Here is a 25,635-nt window from a genome sequence, read left to right on the forward strand (position 1 = left end):
CCCCAGCACACCATGTGCGACCCGCAGACGCCGCCATTTTGGGTCCCGACCACCACGGGGGGAGGAGGGGCGCCGCCATCTTGGACCGCCCCGACCTGTACGACGCATGGGGGCGGCCATTTTGTCCACCCCCGACGCCATCTTGTGACCCCTCAGCCACGTTCGATGTATGGGGGCGGCCATTTTGTCCATCCCCGACGCCATCTTGGACGGCAACAACGGACCCCACCCCACTACTACAACCACGGCTCGCTTCGGTTACACTCGATCAGGCTCGGCCCCGGACTCTCCAGACGACGACGACAACGGCCCTAATTAACGGCCACGAGACGCCATGCCTAGTCGACTCCGGGAGCACGGAAAGTTTTATACATCCCGACACGATAATACACTGTTCCTTAACTACCTTCCCCAGCGCACAAAAGATTTGCCTAGCTGCAGGATCCCACTCCGTACAGATCCAGGGATTCTGCATAGTTACCCTAACGGTACAGGGGAGGGAATTCAAAAACTACAAACTTAACGTCCTTCCCCAACTCTGTGCCCCCACCTTGCTGGGCTTAGATTTTCAATGTAACCTACAGAGCCTTACGTTTAAATTCGGCGGCCCCATACCCCCACTCACTATCTGCGGCCTCGCCACCCTCAAGGTGCAACCCCCGTCCTTGTTTGCGAACCTCACCCCGGATTGCAAACCCGTCGCCACTAGGAGCAGACGGTACAGCGCCCAGGACCGGACCTTCATTCGCTCCGAAGTCCAGCGGCTACTAAAGGAGGGCATAATCCAGGCCAGCAATAGTCCCTGGAGAGCGCAGGTGGTAGTAGTGAAGACAGGGGAGAAGCAAAGGATGGTCATAGACTATAGCCAGACCATCAACAGGTAAACACAACTAGACGCGTACCCTCTCCCCCGCATATCCGACATGGTCAATCGGATTGCCCAATATAAAGTCTTCTGCACCGTGGACCTCAAGTCCGCCTACCATCAGCTCCCCATCCGCCCAAGTGACCGCAAGTACACAGCCTTCGAGGCAGACGGGCGTATATACCATTTCCTACGGGTCCCTTTTGGCGTCACAAACGGGGTCTCGGTCTTCCAACGGGAGATGGACCGAATGGTTGATCAACATGGGTTACGGGCCACGTTCCCGTACCTCGACAATGTAACCATCTGCGGCCACGATCAGCAGGACCACGACGCCAACCTCCAAAAATTCCTCCAGACTGCCAAAGCCTTGAACCTCACGTACAACGAGGACAAGTGCGTTTTTAGCACCGATCGGCTAGCCATTCTGGGCTACATAGTGCGCAATGGGATAATAGGCCCCGACCCCGAACGTATGCGCGCACTCATGGAATTTCCCCTCCCGCACTGCCCAAAAGCCCTGAAACGCTGCCTGGGGTTCTTTTCATACTACGCCCAGTGGGTCCCTCAGTACAAGGCCCGCCCCCTAATACAGACCACGACTTTCCCGCTGTCGACAGAGGCTTGCCAGGCATTCAGCCGCATCAAAGCGGACATCGCAAAGGCCACGATGCGCGCCATCGACGAGTCCCTCCCCTTCCAGGTCGAGAGCGACGCCTCTGACGTAGCTCTAGCGGCTACCCTTAACCAAGTGGGCAGACCCATGGCCTTCTTCTCCCGAACCCTCCACGCCTCAGAAATCCGCCACTCCTCAGTGGAAAAGGAAGCCCAAGCCATAGTGGAAGCTGTGCGACATTGGAGGCATTACCTAGCCGGCAGGAGATTCACTCTCCTCACTGACCAACGGTCGGTAGCCTTCATGTTCGATAATGCATAGTGGAGCAAGATCAAGAACGACAAGATCTTGCGGTGGAGGATCGAACTCTCCACCTTCAACTATGAGATCTTGTACCGGCCCGGAAAGCTGAACGAGCCGTCCGATGCCCTATCCCGCGGCACATGTGCCAACGCACAAATTGACCGCCTCCAAGCCCTCCACGAGGACCTCTGCCACCCGGGGTCACTCGGTTTTACCACTTCATCAAGTCCCGCAATCTCCCATACTCCTTAGAGGAGGTCCGTACAGTCACAAGGGACTGCCACATCTGCGCAGAATGCAAACCGCATTTTTTCAGGCCAGATGGAGCGCACCTGATTAAGGCTTCCCGCCCCTTTGAACGCCTCAGTCTCGATTTCAAAGGGCCCCTCCCCTCCACCGACCGCAACGCGTATTTCCTTAATGTAGTGGACGAATACTCCCGCTTCCCTTTTGCCATTCCCTGCTCCGACATGACCGCGGCCACAGTCATTAAAGCCCTGAACAGCATCTTCACGCTGTTCGGTTACCCCGCATACGTCCACAGCGACAGGGGGTCCTCTTTCATGAGTGACGAGCTGCGCCAGTTCCTGCTCAGCAAGGGCATAGTCTCAAGCAGGACAACCAGCTACAACCCCCGGGGGAACGGGCAAGTAGAGAGGGAGAACGGCACGGTCTGGAAGGCCGTTCTACTGGCCCTACGGTCCAGGGACCTCCCAGTTTCACGGTGGCAGGAGGTCCTCCCGGACGCTCTCCACTCCATCCGGTCGTTATTATGTACGAGCACTAATCAAACGCCGCATGAGCGTCTCCTTGTTTTCCCTAGGAGGTCCTCCTCTGGAACGTCGCTGCCGATCTGGCTGGCGGCCCCAGGACCCATCCTGCTCCGAAAGCACGTGCGGGCACATAAGGCGGACCCGTTGGTCGAAAGGGTTCACCTCCTCCACGCAAACCCCCAGTACGCCTACGTGGAGTACTCCGACGGCCGACAGGACACGGTCTCCCTGCGGGATCTGGCGCCCGCCGGCACCACGCACACCCCCCCGACACCATCAACCCAACCGCCCCCCTTCCTGCCACCGCCGCACCCCGCGACCGCCCCCTTCCCAGGAGGATCAGTCCCCCTCCCCTTTGCACCGACAGCTGAAACCGTGCAGCTCCCGGAGGCGACAACGCTGGTACAAGCACCAACACCACCGCCGGGGCCGATGCGATCGACACGGACGACCAGACCGCCCGACCGACTCGTGGCGTCGATGTAAAACAAAGATGGACTGTCCAATGAACATTTTGTTTTTCCTATACCCTCTGTAAATAGTTGTAACAGGACGATACTGTCCAATACTGTACTACCATGTAACTGTTCTATCCTCCCAGGACCAGCCCTGTAAACCCTTACCACCATACGAAGCATCACCCCGCCGGGTTCATTTTTGACAAGGGGTGAATGTGGTAGTATGTATTGGGGGTCATGTGGGACTGGAAGCCCTAATGTCATTGGCTGACAGATCCCGGGTCCTGGTTGGCCGTTGACCTCATACTCCGCCCTGAAGGCGAAGGATAAGAAGCCGGTGTCTTCCCCCACAGGCCAGTTTACTATCGGGCTGCTGGGGAACAGACACGCTTAATAAAGCCTCATCGACTTCACTCTATTCGTCTCACGGAGTCTTTGTGCGCCACAACTAGTTGACTGGGTCGAAAGATAGGTGGTGGGAATTCATGAAGTCGATCCCTAAAATGTGCTCTGCTGTTGGGGGCAGGTCGACTAAAATAACGGGGTGTTTTGTGTTAATGGTTCCGAGTTGGATGGGTACAGGGGTTGTGAAGTGTCCCTGCTGTGAGTGGCCTGTAAAGCTGCTGAGGGTGATAGTGGCTGTAGTGGGCCACGTGTCCTTACCAAGGGTGGAGGAATTTAAGGTGGTGCGGGACCCTCCTGTGTCCCAGAGAAGCTCGATCGGCTGTCCCCTAACTTTCGCTGCATCTACAGGTCGTCCTGACCTATCCCAAAGGGTATCGCAGACCCAACTGGGGGAGCCTGTACACCGTCAGTCCGTTCCAGTCAAGTCTGTCTGATCGTTAACGCTATGTATGGGTTCTGCTTTTTCTTATTGATAGTGCCTGTCTGTTGGGCTCTCTGTGGCTTTTTAGGGCCATTGCATTCTTTGGCAAAATGTCCCAACTGTCCGCAATTGTAGCATTCTTGCGGTTTTGCTGGGGGGCTGCTCTTTCCCTCGTTTACCCAGGCGGGGTTGTGGAGAGCGGTTCTTACTGCCTGCACGTCTGCGGCGGCTTGTTTTTCCTCGGGGGTTCTAGCGGCGGGTTTATTATGAGCCGACTGTTCCCAAACGCGGGACAATCTTTTGACCACCCACTTCTCATTATGAGCCTCCTCCGAGGGGTCATAATTACTACAGGCATTCTGTCCTGCTTCCGTGGCATGGGAGATAAGGGTGCGGGTCCATTTGGCCATATTGTCTGCGGACAAATGGGCACGGTCTACGTTTCCGAAAACGGCTTCAAAGTGAATCCACAAGCGTCCTGCGAACGCTGTGGGGTGTTCAGACTTTTTCTGTCTGCACTTATTTAGGCCATCTACGGGGTCGCCCCGGTTATACCCGATCGCATCCAGGATCGCGGTATGCATTTCTGCAAGGGTGCCTCCTCCTACATTCTGTGGGTCGGGAAGGGCTGCTGCAACCGCTGGGTCTAAGCTGAGGACCGTGAGCTTTACCTGCTCTTTCTCATCCAGGCCGTACAAGGTCGCCTGGTGTTTGACGGTGGCAAAGAAATGGTGGGGGTCTGAAACGGGGAGGAACGGTGTGATTTTAGCACACGAATCCCGTAATTGGGTCACTGCGAGGGGGGTGGAATATAGGACTTCCCCCTCGTCTGCTGTGGCTGTGCGGTGGGCTGTTACAGGGTTCATGGGAACCTGTACTATCTGCCGTGTGGGGGGTGGGGGTGCTTTCCTCCTTTGGGGCTTTCCTTGCGCACATGTCCCCTGAACATATCTCTGCGCTGTCTCCTGCAATTCTTCCCAATCAGGGCCGCCTTCCTGTTCGAAACTTTCCCCAAAGGTTTCTTGGAATCCCTTTTGGACAGAAAGCAGTGATTGCAGGTCTGCAATTTGCTTTCGCCACTTTGCATGGTCTATGGTACTCTGCCTTTGTTCCGTGGTTGCAGCGTGGAGCGCTCTCAAGGCTGCCTTGAGATCACTACATTGCTTTTGTAGCGTCTCCACCTGCTTCTCTGTCTCTTTCTTAACCAGGACCGCACGTTGCATGTCCTGATAAGCCTTCTCATACTGGGATTGAAAACTGCTTAAATGCGCCAGACAAGACTGGTGACCCCGTTTGGCGTCAGCCACCTCTTCGTCCTTGGCTTCTAACTGCCTTTACAATTCCAGGTTCTCTTTTTCCATCTCGCATACATCGATTTTACTTATACGATGTATGCCTTCTATTTCTTTTCGGAGCGTCCTGACGACCTCCTCTGTGCCTCGCAATTGTGCCATACAGGACACGATTGCCATCGGCTTGCGCGCTTTTGCTAAGCTCCTCTTATGAATTTCACTCATGTTCTCCCACCAAGTATGCCCTATACTTCCGGGACCTGAGTCGTCATTATTACAGAAAGCGCTCCACACGGGCCATCCTTTGCCCTGCAGAAATTTCCGAATTTCCACTTCCCAAATAGGACACTGTCCCACTTTAATGCTGCTGATCGGTGCGACCGCAAATTCCTCGGGGTTCATGAGGCGTTGCATTGCCTGCGTGGACTGCATGGCCACCTCTCTTATCTGCTCACTACGTTCAAATTTGGAACAGGGGGCGAAGGTGGGGTCGTAGATGCGGGTACGGCTTGCGCTAATTTCCGAAAATACCGACTTCCGACAGTTTTGACGCAACAAAATCTATCAGTTTTACCTTATAACCCTGTTAGTTACGCATGCATACACACACTTCCGAATTGTGAATTATTAACCAGAACCGCTTGAACACTTGTGGTTTTTTTGTTTTTGCTACCAATTGGATTCTATTCAAATTTCTGGGGTTCTCCTGGAGTGGTTTTCCACTTCTATGTCGGGTCCCGGCGGAGTCACCAATTATGTTGCTCTTTTTAGCCTTAGTTTTATTAGCTCTGATTATGTCACCTTTGCTCACGAGTCGCCAGGTATCTTTCTGATACCGCCACATGGTTCAAGCTCGAGTTATGATTAATAAGCCAACACACCGCTTTGTAAGATTGAAATCAACGGTCATTTATTATGTACACCAATAAATGCTTACACAATAATCCTACTGTCTATATTGAAACCTACCACTACTGGCCAATACTTAACTTTAGGAAGGGCCCACCAGGTCAGGGAAACAAACGGCTTATCGAATCGGATCTGGCCCACGGGATTCAAAAGGCTGATACGGGTCGATGGCTAGGAGTCTCTATTGGGTAACGATCGCTGGAGTCAAACTTACAGTTTCTGGTTGATGTTCTTGCGAAGGTAGCGAGCAGGAGAACAAGGGAGAGAGCGAGAGATCTGAACTTGGCCCCTCACTTTATAGGGCCCAGGGGCTTCCCGCCTCGGGGCGGCCCTTGACCCTGAGTCCTAAGTGATTGGACTTGTTCCCAATCACTGGGTTCGATGTGCTCCAATAATGGGGCGATTCCACGATCGGGGGATGGTCGTTCACCTGTCTTTGTTTCGGCCACTGCAGGCGCCGACAGGTCTGGCCCGGTATTCAATTGCTAATATGTTGCAATTGTTCCTGGGGATAGCCGATTAAACTGCAGATGTCTGGGTTGATGTGCTGCTAATAGTCTTGAGTATCGATCTGGGCCGACTTCCCCAGAGCCGAATACGCTATTCTGTCTGCAGCTGTCCGTTTGTGTCCTGTTGGCTGCTTTTCCCATCAGCCTTTTTGGTTAACCATTTTAAATCGTATTTTGGCCAAATTAATAGGGAATCAGCCATTTTAGGTGGCTACAATTCTCTGCCTCCGGAGAAAACAATCCTGGCCGACCCATCTTGCCCAAGACAACAGGATGAGGGAAACAAAATTCCCACTGGCCAAGCTCTGAAAATGGATTGGAATGTCCTTGTGATGCAATGGAGGCCATTCAGATAAACCAGCGATCGTGCGATGTTAAATGTAAGTACAGGCAAATCCCGTTGTTATGGAAAGGGTCGGGGCCGAGTTCATTCCGTAAGTAAGAATTTTCCTGATGTCACAACCCTTACGAGGCTCATGGGGATATACTAATCGATCTCCCTGTGGGACACATGGAATATAAGCTTCCCCGCCAATGGGTAGAGACCCACCCAGCTGGGGCTTGTTATCTCAGTCTGGAAAGCCAATTCCGACCGGGACCTATTGTGTTAGACGCTGCCATAGCGACTGCTTCCTTGACCTTAAATAAGCTCAAGTTGACTTACCTTCCAGTGACTCCTGGGTCGTTCTTCCTCAAAACTGGATTCCCACTGGATGGATCAGCAGGTGCCAATCACTCCTCCTGGTACCTGGATGAGGAACAAATCAACCAATTATAATCTAGCTGGGGAAACAGGAGGCTGGGAAATTAATGGATCTGAAAGGGAGGAGGTTGGATCTCAGAACAAAACCAAGACTCAAGGTCACTGGCTGTAGGAGCTGCGTCCTCCGTAGCTGCTGCCTCCCTGGACCACACCCAGAAAACTTTGGGAGGCGGCGGCCACAGATGACAGCAACTTTCCTTTTTCCTTCAGGGAGAGCCAGAGATCCGTTAATTTCCCAGCCTCGCTTTTCCTCAATGTTGTGTTCTGTGATGTAGCCGTTGCAATGATGTACACAGACATATAGTTGTTTAACTGTAAAGATGATTTATTAATAGACACATGGAAAAGATAACTAAGGAACTACAGTACAGACGATGGCTACTCAATGAATTCAGTGAATTTTCCTGAAGCTACTCAAAGTGCAACTATCTTCTATGTCTTACTACCAACGGGCAGGTGTCTTGAGTCACATGATAGATCTCTATCGCCACCAGCTGGTTGGAGGTCACATTGCTAACTCTATAAAGAAATGTGCACAAACATATCACCACATCCAACAAGTTTGTAATTGGCCAATTTGTCCCCGTCCTTCTATTTAATCACTCTCACCTCAGAGATTTGCCCGTACCTGGAGAAAACTTCTTCCGGGGATTCCCTCCTGTTAACCGCGACAGTGTTCCAATATTAATGATAATCTTTATTGCCACAAGTAGTTTTACATTAACACTGCAATTAAGTTACTGTGAAAATCCCCTAGTCGCCTGTTTGGGTATACGGAGGAAGAATTCAGAATGTCCAGATTACCTAACAAGCACGTCTTTCGGGACTTGTGGGAGGAAACCGGAGCACCCGGAGGAAATCCACGCAGACACGGGGAGAACGTGCAGACTCCGCACAGAGAGTGACCCAAGCCAGGAATCGAACCTGGGACCCTGGCGCGTGAAGCTACTGTGCTAACCACTGTGCTACTGTAAGTCCGTTCTTCTGCTTTCCTCCACAACTTATTGAACAAAGGAGTGTGTGTTCGAGTGATTTGACATGGTTGAGGAGAGCAGCCAGCGTCAACTTTCAACTTACAATCACTTTCATTCCATAAAACCGGCGTTTCCAGTAAAGCGCGACGACGTAAACACAGGATTTGCCTGTAACCCTTACAACAGCTTCCTGCATTACCTCTCACAGCAGCCTTGGCTAAAGAGGGATCACGGCTTGGCCTCCGAATCAGAAAATCACGGCAAAGAAACCGAGACGCGAGCACAATATTCCCAGCTGTCGCGCTCACGTCTGCATTGGGTGCAGCACAGTCAGGGTTGCGGTTTTGTTTTTGGATGTGGCCTGAAACCCGGGCTCCCATTTGCCCTCAGAGCTGCAGAAGATCACATGGCAGTATGTTGAAGAAGAAGAGGGTTGACCTCCCTGGTTTCCTGATCAATGTTTATGATTAAACACGCAATCTGTTCGTCATTGCACTGCGGTTTGTGGGAGCTTGCTGTGTGCAAATTGGCTGCTGCTTCTTTCCCCACCTGGCAACAGTGACCGCACTTCCAAAATGAACCCATTGGCTGCAAAACACTGAGCTCGGTACAAATGTCTGATCTTTGTCTCAGCTGCTCATAACAATTGAGTTCGCTGCTACAGTCCAGGTTTCGAACGCGAGTTATATATATTTTTCTCACCTCTGGATGTTGACTAGTGCTGTGTGAATTTACTTTTCAAAATCAAGGCTGTCAAATCAGGAACAAGTTATTCTGAATTCATTCCCAGACTTGATTCAGGATAAGGCTGTAAAACCTTTATATCCACTCTCAAGCCACCAGGCATGAGTGTTTAGGGACGTTTCTCATTATGTCTGTATATAAAATAGATAGAGATGCACTTTGCAAGAAACTTTTAGATATAAAAACTAATGTTACATTTATATAAACCGAAATGGTGAAGAAGATCATTAACTGCTATCACATTTGTTTGCGTGCCTGCACCAATTAGCAATGGCAATGATTGTAAAGAATGAATGTTAGCGTTTATTTGGCTCCTTATCTTATTATAAAAATGCCACAAAACGCTTCTTGCAGAGAATTTTCTTTGTAAGTACCGGAGTCGGCCAATTTGCACGTTGCAAGATCCCAGGAGTAGCAAATAACCACGTTTTCTGCTTTTCTTTGGCTTTGGTTGAGGGAGGACCGGGGAGCCAAGCTACTGGGAGAACTCCCTACACATCCTCCAGTAACGCCTTTGGATCTTCAACTTCCTCCTGAACTTGGGTCAATGTCTCACCTGAAGGGTACACTCAACCCCAACGCAGTGCTCCCAAGCGTTTTGTGCTGGATTGTCAACCTGAAATATATGCTCAAGTCTTGGTACTCGGGAGAGAACCAAAATCCTCGGATGCAGCAATATGAGTGCCACCCTGAGCTGATAGAAAATATGCCAGGAAGCAAAACAACTCATTATCTTCAACAGGGCGAGAAATTACAACAACAGCAGTTGCATTCGTATAGCATCTTTAATGTTGTAAAACATCCCAAGCAGCTTCACAGGATTGCAATCAAAAAACTTGATACTGAACCATATGATGCCATTTGAGGGAAGATGATTTAAGGAACATCTTAAGAGATGAGGGAAGGATAAAGAGGCACAGAGAGAGCTTTCTGCAGGGAATTCTACCTGGCTGAAAGCATAGCCACCAACGATAGGACATTCTTTCCTTGCTTTTCTGTTAAGTGTACCTATCGGCAGTCAAGTAACCTACTTGCTTCCTGAACTGCCTTATGAAGTTCCCTGCCACTGTCAAAGGTTTATGAATATGTGCTCCCTGGTCTGCCTGCTCCAGGCTATTTACTATATTGCCAATTCACTATGTTGTTCATCCTCAAGGTGGGTCAGGAGAGAGTAATTTCACTACAGCTGATAAAAGTATGAAACATCCAGATCCTTTAAAGTATCAATCATGAAAACTGCACACACTTCAAACCACTTAATGTTGTAGAAATAAACATTTAAAAATTGACAGCAGAGATCAGAGAGCCTGAACTGTTAATCAAGCAGTGTTCTCTCTGGGAAGCATGTGTTTCAACAAGAGGAATAAATGTCTGGACTCCCAGTCAAGCATACTAATAAGACTTGGCTGAGAACACAGACATCCACAATGCTTGTTCAGACATAGGAGAAAGTTATAAATTAATTATTTTTTGCACACTTTTTTTTTACACATCCTACTGTCACTGTAGGGTTCATTGGCTCCAAACAGTGTATAGTGGGGTCAATGGGCATAAAGGTGGTGTAACTGGCATGGGGGGGCATGAGCAGCCAGGGATGGTAGGTGGAAAGGTGTAGTTTGCCATAGGGGTCATGAGAGGCTGCGGGGAGGGGGGGGGAGGGGAGACAGTTCAGAGCATGACACAGCGGGAACTTTTAAACTTACATTTAGAGAGGGTTCACAGGTCCTCGGGGGTCAGAAATCCTAGATTCGGGACCAACCCATACGGCCCCCGAGACATCCCAATCCAGCCCTCTGGTCCCGATCATTTATAAATGTAGCAAGAACAAATGATCCAAGTACTGAATTTATTTGTATCTCTCAGTAATTAATATATATCATATGTTAATATCTCTTATATATTTCTGAAAGACTTTGGCGTCTTTTTTATTTCTCTCTTTGTCCTTATATACTGCATTGCTTGTATGCTGCCTGGATTTTCTTCAGCGCTTTGTGTCTGTCATTTATTGGAAACCTTCCCTTCTCAGTTTTATTTTAATTATAGAATGGTTACAGCATTTGGTCTATCAAATCTGTGCCGGTTTTATGGAAGATCAAGCTAGTTTCACGCCCCTGCCTTTGTCCCAAGGCTCCACAGATTTCTATCCTTCACACAAACGAAGTGTAATAGTCGGAATTCTCCGATCGTCAGGGTTCACTTTTCCCACCAGCAGCGCACACTCGCCAGCGGGTTTCCTGGTGGACTGTGGTGGTTTCAATGGAAAATCTCATTGGGCTAGAAACATAGGTGCAGGTTTTGGGGAAAAAGAAAAGCCTGCTTTTGTCAGACACCATTCATGGTGTTGTGTTCCCAAAGTGCTTTACAGCCAATGAATTATCTTCATCTTGATGAAATGTGGAAACTATTTTGTGCAAGGTCCCATGAACAACAACAAAATAAAAGACCATGGGCGGGATTCTCCGCAACCGGCGCGATGTCCGCCGACCGGCGCCAGAAACGGCGCGAATCAGTCCGGCATCGCGCCGCCCCAAAGGTGCGGAATTCTCCTTGAGGGGCTAGGCCCGCGGCGGACTGATTTCCGCCCCGCCAGCTGACGGGAAAGGCCTTTGGTGCCCCGCCAGCTGGCGCGGAAATTACTTTGCCGTGCGGCGCATGCGCGGGAGCGCCAGCGGCCGCTCACGGCATCCCCGCGCATGCGTAGTGGAGGGGGTCTCTTCCGCCTCCACCATAGTGGAGACCATGGCGAAGGAGGAAGGAAAAGAGTGCCCCCACGGCACAGGACCGCCCGCGGATCCGTGGGCCCCGATCGCGGGCCAGGCCACAGTGAGGGCAACCCCCAGGGCCAGATCGCCCAGCGCCCCCCCCCCCCCCCAGGACCCCGGAGCCCACCCGCGCCGCCTTGTCCCGCCGGTAAGAGAGGTGGTTTGATTCTCGCCAGCGGGACAGGCATTCCAGCAGCTGGACTTCGGCTCATCGCGGGCCGGAGAATCGCCAACCGGCGCGGCGCGATTCCCACCCTTGCCGAATATCCGGTGGCGGAGAATTCGGCAACCAGCGGGGGCGGGAATCACGCCAGGCCCCGGCGATTCTCCGACCCGGCGGGGGGTCATGGAGAATCCCGCCCCAAGTCATTACTTTGAATGTCGGCTGCTGCGTGAATATTGACCATGGAAGGCTTCCTTGTTTTTCTTCACAATGATACCATCAGATTTTTAACATTCAGCTGTGAGGGCAGACGGAGCCTGGAAATAGCGTCTCAGCTGAAAAATGGTCTGGGGTTCCCCTCCGTCCCACCGGCAGCACACCCACGCCCGCGCGTTTCACGATGGCGGGGGGGGTGAGGGGGGGGGGGGAGTCCTACAGTGGGAAATCCCCTTGGCCGGCTGCGGGAATGGAAAACCCCGCTGCCAATGGGGGTGCGCCGCACCATAAAACGGGGCTGGCGGGACGGAGAATCCGCCTGGTACCTCTGACAGTGCAGCCTTCACTCGCTGCCGCACTGAAGTGAGATCTCGGGCGGGATTCTCCGACCCCCCGCCGGGTTGGAGAATCGCCGGGGGCTGACGTGAATCCCGCCCCGCCGGTTGCCGAATTCTCCGGCACCGGATATTCGGTGGGGGTGGGAATCGCGCCGCGCCGGTTGGCGGCCCCCCCTGGCGATTCTCCAGCCCGCGTTGGGCCGAAGTCCCGCTGCTGTAATGCCTGTTCCGCCGGCGAGAATCAAACCACCTCTCTTACCGGCGGGACAAGGCGGCGCGGGCTGGCTCCGGGGTCCTGGGTGGGGCGCAATGCGATCTGGCCCCGGGGGGTGCCCCCACAGTGGCCTGGCCCGCGATTGGGGCCCAACAATCCGCGGGCGGTCCTGTGATGGCACTCTTTTTCTTCCACCTTCGCCATGGTCTCCACTATGGCGGAGGCGGAAGAGACCCCCTCCACTGCACATGCGCGGGGATGCTGTGAGCGCCCGCTAACGCTCCCGCGCATGTGTCGCGCGGGAAAATCATTTCTGTGCCATCTGGCGGGGTACCAAAGACCTTTCCCGCCAGCTGGCGGGGCGGAAATCAGTCCGTCGCGGGCCTGGCCCCTCAAGGTGAGGGCTCGGCCCCCCAAGATGCGGAGACCTCCGCACCTTTGGGGCGGCGCGATGCCGGACTGATTCGCGCCACTTTTGGCGCCGGTCAGCGGACATTGCGCCGATTGCGGGGAATCACACCCCTCACCTGGATGATGGGCCTCAGCTTTTAGAGTTGGCGTGAAACCCACAATCTGGCCCGGAATTCTCCGGCCGTTGGGATTCTTGGAGGGGCGAAATTCTCCGTAATTGGCGCGAGGTCCGCCGAACGGCGCCAAAAATGGCGCAAATCAGTCCGGCATCGCACCGCCCCAAAGGTGCGGAATCCTCCGCATCTTGAGCGGCCGAGCCCTAACCTTGAGGGGCTAGGCCCGCGCCGGACTGATTTCCGCCCCGCCCGCTGGCGGGTAAGGCCTTTGGAAATGACATTGCCGGGCGGCGCATGCGCGGGAGCGTCAGCGGCCGCTCACGGCATCCCCGCGCATGCGCAGTGGAGGGGGTCTCTTTCGCCTCCGCCATGGTGGAGAATCTCCGGTGCCGGAGAATTCGGCAACCGGCGGGGGCGGGATTCACGACAGCCCCCGGAGATTCTCCGACCCGTCGGGGGGGGGTCGGAGAATCTCGCCTGGGAACTCGTTTCTCGCTGGCAGCGCACCCCGGCCCGCGGGGAAACACGCAGCTGGGGGGCCGGAGAATCCAGCCTCTGCTGACTCAAAGACAGGTACTGTTACTACTGAGCCATGACTAACACCTTAAAGTCTGTACTTCCAGCAGCGAAGCCCAGCTCAAAAGAGAGGAGGGCCTGAGGGTGGCGCACAATTCTCCAAAGAACACTCAGTGCAAATTCCGGGCGATACCCTTGAATTTACTCTTGGCTTTGCTTTATGATAGGTGTTAATCAATCCAGTTTATGTGGTGAGCGGTGTACCATGGAAAGATAATAAGGTAATAAGTGTCTGTATGAACAAAGTTAAATCCACTTTTGCCATGAAATCCATGTTGAGTTTCTTTTTAAATAACTCCCCCAGTTCATCAATTGTGTGTGTTTCCCACGTTACTCTCTGGAGCTGCCAAGCTGAAAATCCCATTAGCAGAACTGAAGAAAGAGATTCAGTGGAACTCTCTCAGTTCAGAAACTGCTGCTTGGTAACAGAACGATGACCAAGGATTCAGCTTCGCAATACATTATAAGAGATTTTAAAAATTAACGACAGACAATTGGTTGTATGCCTCCCCTACTGAAGTCTAAGCAGGAACCCCCTACCGTCAAACATTTTAAAACAGCAATGTTGGGCACCTTTTCGAATTTTTTAATTTTCTGATTGATATCAGTGTGAAAGTCTCCTCCAACTTAGAATCATAGAATTCCGACAGTGCAGAAGGAGGCCATTTGGCCCATCGGGTCTTCACTGACCCTCCGAAAGAGTACTCTACCGAGGTTCATTAACCTGCACATCCCTGGACACCAAGGGGCAGTTTAGCGTGGTCAATCCAACTAACCTGGGCATCTTTGGACTGTGGAAGGAAACCGGAGCACCCGGAGGAAACCCACGCAGACAGATGAAGGAAGTTCAAACTCCACACAGATCGTCCTCCGAGGCCGGAATTGAACCCGGTCCATGGCGCTATGAGGCAGCAGTGCTAACCACTGTGCCACCGTGTCGCCCAACTTCTGCGAGTCTTCCCAACGTTGGAAAACAGGAGGAGGCCATTCAACTACACGGAGTCTGTTCTGAAGAGAATGGGGCGCCATTTTTAAATGCTGCCCCAATCTCTCGACCCCCCTCAGAATCCCCACCGTGGACTCCGGACTTCCCCACTGTCCCAAACGACCTCCAGGCCCATTCCCTGGCATGGGCAACCTGTCACCTGGAAATCTTGGCATTGCCAGCCAGGCACCCTGGCATTGCCCCGACCAGCCTGGCAGTGCCACCTGGGCACCAGGGTGGCACTGTCAAGGTGCCTGAGTGGCAGTGCCAAGGCACCTGGGTACCAGCAGGAGTTCCAGAGTACCACCCTGCCCAGAGCCCGACCACCCGGGTACCTCCTCTGGCCATGCGTGACCCCATAGGTGCCGTCACGCCTGGTCCATGTCTGTGTGGATCAGTGCTGGCTTATTTAAATATGTTAAATCGTGACGTTTCATTGGATCTCGTGAGGCATTCCAAGCAGCCCAATCCTGACTCCTGTGGAATATTGCCCTGTCTCTCCCTCCAATCTGAAAAACAACTGTTCAAACAACTAATCTCCCCTCAGCCAATGTTGTGTTCAAGGTGCTGCTGTCCCTTTAAAGCTACGGGTTTTAATTTTTCGAACAGGTCTAGTATGTTGCACCTTGTCAATTGTCTTTGGAAAGACATATGTACAACATCAGCCATGCTGTCTTCATTGAACATTTTCATGACCACATCAAGGAACTCAGTCAAGTTAGTTACACACAATTTACCTTTAATAAATCTGTGCTGACTTTCGTTTATAAGCTGGTACTTTTCCACAAGACAATTTTATCCCAGATTATGGTCCATAAGATTTTCCTGACCACCAGCTGTCTTATAATGTCTGTGTTCATCCTGCGCCACTTTTTAAACAGAGTGCAACATTTGCAAATTACCAGTCATTTGGCACCAACCTCCTTTCCAAGGAAGAATGGAAGAATGTGGCAAGAGCCCACACAATTTCCACCCTTACTTCCCATCCAGACCAGCCGACCTTGAATGCCCTTCTATTTCTCCTCATGGGAATGTGGCTACTCTGCACCTGAACTATCTCCTCTTTGAAGACCTCCCATTCTTCGACTACTGTTTAGTCCGCCAACCTAAGATGCAAATCTACCTGGGCGTGACTCCTCGCTCCAGTTAAGTATATTTATTTTTGATTGGACCACGCCCTTTCCCATAGTTATTCTGAACACAATGATATTATGATCACTATTCCCCAAACGCTCTCACTCTAAAATGCTTGCCCCACTTCATTCCCAAGAACTTGATCTTGCACTGCGTCCTTCTTCGCCGGGCAAGATACATTTGCTGAAAAGTTCTCTTCTGCACATTACAGGAATTTTCTCTCCTCTTTGTTGTTTACACTGTGACTAGCATAATCAAAAATAGGATAATTGAGGTCCCCAATCATCAGTGCTCTGTAAATCTTGCTTCTTTGAATTTGTCATACTTTCTTGAGCTCGGTATTTATTATTACTGCTGCGTCAAACTTCTATTGATGACTTGTGCCTTTGGATCACCATCCTTACCAGATACTGTGCATTTACAGACATGCAATCGAAACCTACCTTTGAAAGTTTTGCACTTTCACCCTGTCTGATCCCTCCTGTTTCTGAATTATTCTTTACCCTAGTGCTATTTGCCTCTCTCAGTCTGCTGTGCGCCTTGTTTCTTGCCTCCCGTGTTTCACATGGATGTAAAGGTTTCAGAGAAGGTGCAGAAAAGGTTTCCAAGAAGTGAGGATCTTCAATTACCAGAATAGATAGTGAAGCTGGGGTTTTCCTCCACATGGAAGAGAAGGCTGAGAGAAGAGTTGGCGGAGGATAGAGCAATCTGGACAGAGTAGGCAGGGAGAAACTGTTCGCATTGTTGGAAGTGTGTTGGAAGTGGTTTAAGGTCATTGGCAAACAACAGTGACATGAGGAACGGCATTTTTATTCACCCAGCAGCCAATGGGGACCCACCGTATGGGGAGTGGGGGGGTGAAATCGCTGAGAGTCACCCTCCCAATCCTTGCTGCTGACCTTCCCTCACCCTGCAACCCCCCCATCCTACCATCTCTGGCCTGCATTCCTCACTGATCACAGATCTCTCCCTGGGTGCATTACCAACAGCTGTCACCGTCCCCCGATTGGAATTGCTTGCAATAGCTTCTAATTCATGGGCAAATCTCAGGGCGGCAGGATATATGCCCCCAGGAACCTTGATCCTGGGTAAGGCTGCACAGCTAAATACCCAAGAGGACAAGAGTCCCATCTCCTTCATCGCCTCCGTTCAAACTCAATGTTTGCTGATGTGCATGAATAAAAAAATATATAATTTTTTGTTCATGGGGCGTGTGTCGCAGGCTGTGCCAGCAGTTATTGCCCATCCCTAATTGTCCTTGAGGGGGCTGTTAAGAGTCAACCACATTGCTGTGGGCCTGGAGTCACATGTAGGCCAGACCGGGTAAGGACGGCAGATTTCCTTCCCCAAAGGGCATTAGTAAACCAGATGTTTTTTTGCAACAATTGATCCATCGTCATCATGAGACTTTTAAATCCTTTTTTTTTTTAAATTGAGGTTAAAATTCACCATCTGCAGTGGTAGGATTTGAACCCAGGTCTCCAGAGCATTACCCTGGATTTCTGGTTTATCAGTCCAGTGACAATACCACTACGCCACTGCCACTGCCTCCCCTCCTGCTGTCCTTTGGCTAGCTAAGCAGAATAGCCTGCTGTAATAATAGTGGGAAACGGGGGTAGGTAGGCGTGGCGTAAGGGAGGCAGGGTTACACCAGTTGGAAAGCACAGCTGCACAATATTCTTTATGAATAAAATAAACTCTGCATTTCAAGCGTCCACTGAGTATTCTCTTTACCTGCCAGAAATCCATACATTGTCTGATCTGAGTATCATCATAGATTCATAGAATTTACAGTGCAGAAGGAGGCCATTCGGCCCATCGAGTCTGCACCAGCTCTTGGAATGAGCACCCTACCCAAGGTCAACACCTCCACCCTATCCCCAAAACCCAGTAACCCCACGCAACACTAAGGGCAATTTTGGGCACTCAGGGCAATTTATTATGGCCAATCCACCTAACCTGCACATCTTTGGACTGTGGGAGGAAACCGGAGCACCCGGAGGAAACCCACGCGGACATGGGGAGGATGTGCAGACTCCGCACAGACAGTGACCCAAGCTGGGAATCGAACCTAGGACCCTGGAGCTGTGAAGCAATTGTGCTATCCCCAATGCTACCGTATGTTCTATGCATTCCCCCTCATCAGGTTCAGACGCTACCCCCTTCCCCAGTTTACTCTGAACAGAATCAACCTGCTTAACATCCCAATAATCAACAGGAAGCGCTCCAGACGTCTGTAGACTGGGTAAAAGTAAGCATGTTATGCTTCCGTTAGACAGGGTATGGGCGAGAGCACGGTGGCGTGATTCTCTGCTTCCCCCAGCCGTATGTTTCTCGGTGGTGCGCTGCCTGCTCATGGTGGGATTCTCTCTTCCCGCTGCTTGTCATTGGGATTTCCCATTGAAGCCACCCCAGACCGCCGGGAAACCCCCAGGCGGGGCAGCGCTGCCGGCGGGAAAAGGTAATCCCAATGGTCGGAGACTTCCGGCCCACATCTTGAATATTGTGTGCAGCTTTGGTCTCCTTATTTAAGGAAGGTTGCAAATGTATTGGGCGTCTTATGAGGCAAGGTCAGACAGTCTGGACTTGTTTCCACTGGAGTTTAGAAGAGTGAGGGGGTGACTTGATTGAAGCTTATGAAATCCTTAACAGTCTCGATAAAGTGGACGTGGAACGGATCTTTCCTCTTGTGGGCGAGTCTAGAACTAGGGGTCACGATATCAAAATCAGGACTTATTGAATGGGGAAGCAAGGCATGAGGGGCTGAATGGCCCCCTTCTGCTATTTAAATCAAAGCAAATTACTGCGGATTGCTGGAATCCGAAACCAAAGAGAAAATGCTGGAAAATCTCAGCAGGTCTGGCAGCATCTGTAGGGAGAGAAAAGAGCTCACGTTTCGAGTCCAGGTGACCCTTTGTCAAAGTTGCTGTTTTGTATGTTCATATGAAATGTCTTCTTCATCTGAACATCTTTGAGTCCCATGCCAGCTGAAATCTGGGGGAGGGGGTAGCATCTGCATTCAACTCATAATGAGGCATATCATTCCATTAGCCGTCTTGATTGCTTGCTGTATCTGCACACTAACCTTTTATGACTTCAGCCCACTTGATTGCATCTTCCGACACGCCAAGTTTACCGTCGTCCCATTTCTGCATCTCGCTGCTCCACAAACAAACCTGGTGTCCTTTTAAAAATATAATTCTTTGGATCTGGCAGCATCTGTGATGCCCCTGCTTGTTGGCTATCCCTTCGCCACCCTTCAGGAGGTGCCAGTGCACCTTCTTCGTCAACCGCAGAAGCCTGCGTGGTGAAGGATTTCTCACTGTGTTAAACAGGGAGGCCCAGGATGTCAGAGACATTGAAGGAACATCAGCATATGTTCAGGTCAGGCTGGCATGTGATTCAGAGAGGAACTTAGAGGTGGTGGAATTTGCATCCATGTGCGGCCTTTGTCCTTCTAAGTAATGGAGGTCATGGATTTGGGAGTAGCTGTTGAAAGAGGCTGGGCGCGTTTCTACAGTGCGCCATGAAGATGGCTCACACCGCCATCAAGGTGCGACAGTGCTGGAGGGATCAATCATAGAATAGAATCATAGAATCCCTACAGTGCAGAAGGAGGCCATTTGGCCTATTGAGTCTGTACTGACCCTTTGAAAGAGTACTCCACTTGAATGTGCAAGCTGCTACTTTCCAAGATCCCCTTCCTGTAATCAGTGACCCCTGCCTGATCCCAGCATTCATTCTGTTAATCTAATTTTATTCTTTGCGTCCAATTTGGTGAGAGAATTTGCATTTGTACAGCATCTTTCATTGTATCAGGATGTTATACGGCTAATTAAGTACTTTAGAAGAGGATACTATTGTAATAAAGGAACCTCCATGCCAGCCAATTTGTACACAATGAGCTCTCACAAACAATAAAGGAATTGATTGATTATCTATTTTATGTGATGTTAATTGAGGAGTAAGTATGGGCATGATCACCAGGGAAAGTGTCCCTTCTCCTCTTTGAAAAGTGCCATGGGATCTTTTCCATCCACCTTAGAGGTCAAGCAGGGCCTCAGTTTACTGACTCATACACAAGAGGGCACATCTGACAGTGCGGCGCTCCACCAGTACTGCACTGGAGTGTCAGCCAAGATTGTGCCCTCCTGATTCTCAGATGGGACTTAAGTGCGCCACTGTGGCACACGGGTGAGAGAGTTGAGCCAAGGCTCATATCCATTGTCTCAGTAACAACATTTTGAAAATAATTGATTGTCTCTGAAACATTTTGGGATGTCCTGACGTTAGGAAAAAAGCTTTATAAATGCATGTTCTTCCTGGTGTACTGTTGAATGATTGGCTAGATTTTCTGCATCAACATGAATTATATCTTCGGGGTGGGGGAATGTCGAGGACAAGAAAAAAGGGTAGGAATGGGACAAAATTTAGAGACATTCTTCAAATCCGCACTAACAGCGGGAAAAACGGCGTCAAAAAACGCGCGAACCACTCCGGCGCCGGGCCGACCGGACGTAGCGGAATTCTCCGCACTTCCGGAGGCTAGGTAGACGCCAGAGGTGTTGGCGCCGCGTCAGCCGGCGGCGAAGGGACTGCACGAGTCTGCGCATGCACCAAAGGGCCGGCATGATCCCGCGCATGCGCGGAACTGCCGGCGAATTATGCCACATGCGCAGGGGGGGTGGCTTCTCCGTGCTGGCCATGGCGGAGCCCTCCAGGGCCCGGCGCCGAAGGAAGAAGTGCCCCCACGGCACAGGCCCGCCCGCAGATCGGAGGGCCCTGAGCGCGGGTCAGGCCATCGTGGGGGGGACCCCCCCCCCCCCCCGGGGGTCAGATCCCCCCCCCGCGGCCCCCCCCCCCCGGGGTCCACCCCAGCTGACATACCTGCCAGGTCCCGCCGTGTGGGACCATGTCTAATCCACGCCGGCGGGACTGGCCAGAAACTGATGGCTGCTCGGCTCATCGGGGCCCGAAGAATTGCCGGGGGGCCGCAGCCAACGGCCCCCGACCGGCGTGGTGTAAACCCCACCCCCGCCCAAAAACCAGCAGCTGGCGTCGGGGCAGGAATCGCGCCTCCCGCCGGGGATTCTCCGACCCGGCGGGGGATCGGTTAATCCCACCCCACATATCTGAAAACATATGTGGGGCAGCGTGAATCCCACCCCGCCGCCCCGACGCCGGCAGCGCCCCCCCCCCCGGGCGAATCTCCGGCCCGCGATGGGCCGAGCGGCCACCCATTTTCGGCCAGTCCCGCCGGCGTAAATCAAACAAAGTCCGTACCGGCGGGACCTGGCTCTATGGGCAGCCTGCAGAGTCCTCGGGGGGGGGGGGGGGGGGGGCGAGGGGAGATCTGGCCCCGGTGGCTGCCCCCACGGTGGACTGGCCCGCGATCAGGGCCCACCAATCAGGGCCTCTGCTCCAGCTGCTGTCAACCTCCGTCATGGCCGGCGCGGAGAAGAACTCCCCTGCGCATGCGCTGTGATGATGCCAGCACACGCTGGCGCTCCTGTGCATGCGCCAACTCACGGCAGCCGGCGGAGGCCCTTCCGTGCCGGCTGGCGCGGCGCCAACCCCGCCGGCGCCAGCCTAGCCCCTGATTCCGCACCTTACGGTCGGCCCGACGCCAGAATGGTTCACGCCACTCCTCGCCGCCGGTACGTCCCGACCCGCCGGGAGAATCCCACGCAAGAACAGTCAGGGTGAGAGAATCCCTGCACTGCATTAACTCTCCTATTTTGCTCTTTTATTGTATTTGAAATAACCCCCCGAGTGTTCCGGCCTCTAATTGTGCACTTCTCGGTCTTTGAGTCAATTTATTTTTCCTGACCTCCTATCTAATCTATTCGTTTCTATTGATTCTTTACACATTTGCTTCCGGGATGTGGGTGCTATAGGCAAAGTGGCATTTATTGGCCATCGCTCGTTGCCCTTGTAATACTGGTGAGCCTTCTTTTTAATGACTATTTGTAAACTGGGTAGTTCATTGGGCCAAACACAGCTCACGAAGCACAAACTCTAGAGAGTACAATAGCCCAGTGCTTTTGGTGCTGGACTAGCCAACCGGAGATTGATGGTTCACAATCCCAACTTCGGCAAGTTGCAAAATTGAATTCCAGGAACTTGCTCTGGCAGGAGAAAAATGATCAAGAAAGACACAAAACTGGGCCACTAATGGCTTTTTTTGTGACTGTTAATGACGCTTAAGGCCCTCACCACGGTAGGGGTGGGCAATAGATGCAGCCTTCTTAATGTTGCCCACATCCCAAGTGTACATTTGACAAAAGGAAAGCTCCAGGGAGAAGTTTCCGTTGGGTCCTCTGCATCCCACCTCACCGCGACTTGCACCATGGTACACCTGCAAATCAACTGGCAAAATGACCGCCTAAGAACATGAGAAACATTTCAGCAACTCCATCCCACATGGCGCGGGAATGAAGTCGCAGTCAGGAACAGAAGAAGCCCCCCCCCCCTTACAACTAAGCCCCCCTAACAATTGTCAGGGCAGTTTCTGCTTTCAGTTGTGGCTCACTTGATAGCCCCTTTACCTCTAAATCAGAAAGTCATAGGTTCAAACCTCATGCCATAGCTTTGACTCCATAATCAAGACTGACACATCCTCAGTGGAGTGCTACATTTTCAGTGCAAATCGAGCAGTGGGGTTTACTTTTAAGGGACACAATTGACAAGGAGGGAGATTATTTAAAAAATAGTACTGAACCTTGGTTAAACCACACAGGGAATGCTGTGCACAGTTCTAGTTGTCAAGTTATTAAAACAGATAGCGAGAGACACTGAAGAGGGTGTTAAAGGTTTTGACAAGGGCAAGACCGGAAATGTGAGGCTATGTATCTGGAAAGGATGAACAGGCTTTTTCACTTTTCTCTTGAGAAGGGGTGACCGGGGGCGGCACGGGTGGCGCAGTGGTTAGCACTGCTGCCTCACGGCGCCGAGGTCCCAGGTTCGATCCCGGCTCTGGGTCACTGTCCGTGTGGAGTTTGCACATTCTCCCCGTGTTTGCGTGGGTTTCGCCCCCACAACCCGTGGGGCAGCACGGTAGCATAGTGGTTAGCGCTATGGCTTCACAGCTCCAGGGTCCCAGGTTCGATTCCCCGCTGGGTCACTGTCTGTGCAGAGTCTGCACGTGCTCCCCGTGTCTGCGTGGGTTTCCTCCGGGTGCTCCGGTTTCCTCCCACAGTCCAAAGACGTGCACGTTAGGTGGATTGGCCATGCCAGATTGCCCTTAGTGTCCAAAAATGTTAGGAGGGCTTATTGGGTTAGGGGGATAGGATGGAAGTGAGGGCTTAAGTGGGTCGGTGCGGACTCGATGGGCCGAACGGTCTCCTTCTGCATTGTATGTTCTATGTTCTATGTGCAGAGTAGGTGGATTGGCCACGCTAAATTGCCCCTTAATGGAAAAAATGAATTGCGCACCCTAGGTTTATGGGGAAAAAAAGGGTTGACCGAATGAAGGGCTTTAAAATGATGAAAGGTTGTGATAGAGTGGATACGGAGAAAATGTTTCCTCTCATGTGGGGAAGAGCAGAACTCGAGGTCATCAATATAAGATTGTCAATTGGGAATTCAGATGAAACCTCTTTGCCCAGAGGAGAGTGGTGAGAATGTGGAGTTCACAGGGTTGAGGAGACTACTATAGATGCATTGATGGGGAGGCTATAACAGGGAGAAGCAAAACAGAGAGTTTTACTGATGTTAAATGAGAATGCTGGGAGGAGGCTCATGTAGAGCATAAATAGCATTGTTTAAATGCTGGAGTCAAGTAGGCTGTTTCTGGGTATTCTGTGCCGTTCCAGGTAAATTGCCTTTTCTTAGGTGATACCTCCACCAGACGGTTGAGGAATAAATGTCGGCCAGAACACCGCTGGAGAATTCCCCTGTTCTATTTCCAAAGGGTGCTGTAAGATCTTTTATACCCATGTAGGAGGGCAGCCAGGAACTCACAATTTAGCATCTCAGCTGATAGAGGCCAGTGTAGCCATAACAGATGGAAAATTGCACAAGATGAGAAGACTTTCTTTTACCGTTCTCTACCCCAGAGAGCTGTGGATGTTTTTAACCTGAAGTTGATGGATGCTTAGGCACTAAGCAAATCAATTGCTCAGACCAAGTTTGGAGTATTGTGTTCAGTTCTGGGCACATTATTTAAGGAAGGGTGTTAAAGCCCCGGAGAGAGTGAAGAGGAGATTTACTGGAATGATACCAGGAATGAGGAATTTTAGACACAAGGAAAGATTGGAGAAATTGGGCTTGTTCTCCTTGGAGCAGAAAGACTAAGAGGCGACCTTATTAATGTTCGAAATTCTGAACAATTTTGACAGGGTAAAGACGGATATTCCGTTTCCACTAGTTGGTAAGTCGGTGACTCGGGGTCACAATTTCCAGATGAGCAACAAGCAGCGAGGAGTGAGATGGGGAGAAACTTCTTTACTCAGAGAGTTGTTGGGATTTGGAATGTGCTGCCTGGAGGTGGATTCCATCGGAGGTTTCAAAGAGAGCTGGATATAGTTTTGAAAGTGATGAATTTAGAGGGCTAAGGAGGTAGGGATGGAGAATGGGACTAGCTAGGTAGCTCTTTCGGGAGCCGCTGCGGACAGGATGGGCCGAATGCTGCTTCTGTGCTGTAAAATTCTACAATTCTGTGAAATTGATATGGCCTACAACAGGAAAGTGAAGCTCTTGTAGAAGGTCCGCCATCATCTTACTGGTGGAACAGGCTCTGGAGGCTATCTATGGTGGTGGTTGATTAATTATGTTGTTAAAGATATGCATCTGATGGACATTGTTTAATTAAGGACTAAGAGCACATATAAAGAATTAAGGACTAAGAGCACATATAAAGAATTAAGGACTAAGAGCACATATAAAGACAGCTTGCTGGGACCCTGGGTTAGCAGTTAAGAGCTAGAAATCTGCAATGCTGCGCCCTGTAAATAAACTTACCACCAAGACCTGTGTCCTGTTTCATACTTTCCCATCTGGCTTGAATCCAATTAACAATATGCTCCCCTTCCATTCCTGAACCTATGGATTCTCCGGCCCCCCAGCCATGTTTTCTTTCATCAGCAGGAAGCGGTGCGTTGTTCACTGATGGTGGGATTCTCTGCTCCCACTGTTGTCGATGGGAATTCCCATTGAAACCACCCCACGCCGCCGGGAAATCGGCCGGCGCGGCCAGAGCGTCTAACCGTCACCGACCAGCCAGAGAATTCCAGCCTGGATCTTCAAAGGTTTTAATGTTCTGATCCTGCCCTCTCAGGTGAAAGATCAAGAGGTACCATCACGAAGAGGTGCAGGGGAGGCCTCTGTGTCTTGACCAATATTGACCCCTCAACCAACGTCACTAAAAAGAAACAGAATGCCTGACCATGATCACATTTCTGTTTGCGGGATCTTTTTGTGTGCCGATTGTCTGCCGTGCCTCCCCCGTTCAAGCAGCGGCCTTGCTTCAAAAAGTGCTCTGGATTTAAATGCTCTCTGTTTTTAGCTCTCAACCCCGTCTCGGAGTGACAAGATAAACATTCTGTCTGCCTTATCCTCTGTTGCGCTGGTTTGAGTTGCTTCAGCCTGGTTCTCAGTGGATACCGTAGCTCAGTGGCAGAGAGCTCCTTAAATTCTGACACTAATTGGACCACGTCTCAGTCCTTGAAGTCAATCGTCCGGAAAATGG

At 51.4% G+C, this 25,635-nt stretch overlaps 1 long non-coding RNA gene across 1 annotated transcript in view; it reads right to left on the reverse strand.

The window, feature by feature from the left end:
* Positions 1-25,021, reverse strand: part of LOC140426059 (uncharacterized) — a 32,134-nt gene extending 7,113 nt beyond the window's left edge. Inside the window, exons 1-2 of the long non-coding RNA XR_011948119.1 lie at positions 24,909-25,021; positions 7,216-7,299 (exon numbers count right to left, since the gene is read on the reverse strand). This is a non-coding gene — a long non-coding RNA (uncharacterized lncRNA). The remainder of the gene's footprint in view (positions 1-7,215; positions 7,300-24,908) is intronic.
* Between the last annotated feature and the right edge of the window lie 614 nt (positions 25,022-25,635).

Source organism: Scyliorhinus torazame, chromosome 7, assembly GCF_047496885.1.
Source record: "Scyliorhinus torazame isolate Kashiwa2021f chromosome 7, sScyTor2.1, whole genome shotgun sequence".
Classification (NCBI taxonomy): domain Eukaryota; kingdom Metazoa; phylum Chordata; class Chondrichthyes; order Carcharhiniformes; family Scyliorhinidae; genus Scyliorhinus; species Scyliorhinus torazame.